General features: G+C 48.6%; 1 protein-coding gene across 2 annotated transcripts in view; it reads right to left on the bottom strand.

Moving 5' to 3' along the window:
* The window catches only part of LOC122555728 (zinc finger protein DZIP1L-like), a 148178-nt gene extending 147285 nt beyond the window's left edge, over window positions 1-893 (bottom strand). For both annotated transcript variants that reach the window (XM_043701783.1, XM_043701784.1), the window contains exon 1: window positions 482-893. The gene's annotated coding sequence lies outside the window, so the exon portion shown is untranslated. The remainder of the gene's footprint in view (window positions 1-481) is intronic.
* Window positions 894-1598: the final 705 nt, after the last annotated feature.

The following is a 1598-nucleotide window of genomic DNA, read 5'->3' as shown; positions in this document are numbered from 1 at the left end:
AGAAGGGGAAATGAAAGGGAGTGAAGTGGAACTGAGAGGGAGGGAGGGGAAACTGGAGGGAAGGGGAAATAAATGGGTGGAAGGAGGAAATCGGGGGGGGCAAAGTCAGGGATGTTAGGAAAGAGAGGGAAGAGATGATGAAGGAGGAGGGAGGATGATGAAGGAGGAGGGAGGATGGCTGTCGCGGGGTGGGGGGTGGAATAAGTTATTGTGTAGCCCGGGGGGGTTGGAGGGAGAATCACAGCAACCTTCCGGGGGGCTAAGCTCTCTCTCTCTCTGTCTCTCTCTCTCTCTCTCCAGGGTGGCTGCTCCCAGAGCGGTCTCACACTCCTTCCCTCACATTCCCTCTGCCTCTATCCCTCTCCTCCCCCTCCTCCTCTTTCACTCCCTCTTTCCCACCTCCTCTATCCTTCCCTGTCTCTCTCTCTCTCTCTCTCCCTCCCTCCATCCCCAGTTCTTTCTCTCTCACTCACTCACTCACCCTGCGATCCGCTCCGTAACACCGACAGGAAATGAGCTCAGGATCAGAGAGAGCTCAAACTTCCAGCGTCTAGGAAAGAGGGAGAGAGAGAGAGAGGAAAGGAAGGAAGGAAGGAGAGGGAAGGCGAACATGGGGGAGGAGGAAGAGCAAAGCGAGCGCTGGACGAGAGGAAAGATGAGAGAGAGCAGGAATAGAGAGGGGAGACCGTTCCAGTGCACAGATCTTGTCGGTAAATAACCATAACGCTGCTGCTGTGGGCTGTGGTTCCTACTGACACTGCAATATGGCAATTATATAAGTCCAGTACAACACAGACTGGCCTTTCCTCAACTGGTAATGTTCACCATTAATTGCATTCCCACCAAGAACTTAGGCAGATACTGTGAGCACGACCAGTGATATACAGCATTTCCAACCACCCTCTCACTGCAGTGACTTGTTTGCCCCACTATTTGATTTTCTCCTACCCAACATACGTAGCTGCACTGAAGATTTGCATTTTTAAAAAAAACACATGCTGTTTTCTCCAAGTCAAATTTATTGAAAGAAATCAGATAAAACAGCTTCGACAAGAAAACAGCAACAATCAAGCTAGCAGCAGTAATAACTATCAAACATAAGAAACACATTTGTCTCAATTCTCAAGAATGTATTAAATTTCAGACGGTTTTTCTAATGTACTCCTTCAGTCGGTCGGGCCCAGTGTGTCAGGATGCAGTGAAAATAGGAGCAGATGCTGGAATCTGTACTGAAACCAAAGGAAGTGCTGGAGATCACAGTGGGTCAGGCAGCATCCAGAAAGAAAGAAAGCAAACATTTTAGGTCTAGATGACTTTTCATCAGAAACCTTAGCTTGATTCCCCTTTTGCGGATGCTGCCTAGCACAATGTGATGTCCAGCATTTTTTGCAGTGAAAACAGGCTGGCAGTGGGACCAAAATACATATGGCACCGATTTCCAACTCATTTTTTTTTTAAGAGACCAGGCACAAGGTGGCCTTCTCCAGCAACTGCAGTCCACGTAGTGTAGGTTCACCCTCGGTGCTGTTAGGAAGAGAAACTGCAGGCTTTCCCCAGCTCGCAGCTCATAAAGTAAAGGCACATTATGTAGCGTACTA

Source organism: Chiloscyllium plagiosum, chromosome 13, assembly GCF_004010195.1.
Source record: "Chiloscyllium plagiosum isolate BGI_BamShark_2017 chromosome 13, ASM401019v2, whole genome shotgun sequence".
NCBI classification, from domain to species: domain Eukaryota; kingdom Metazoa; phylum Chordata; class Chondrichthyes; order Orectolobiformes; family Hemiscylliidae; genus Chiloscyllium; species Chiloscyllium plagiosum.
The sequence above is the reverse complement of the archived record's forward strand: the minus strand, read 5'-3'. Positions and strand labels throughout refer to the sequence as shown.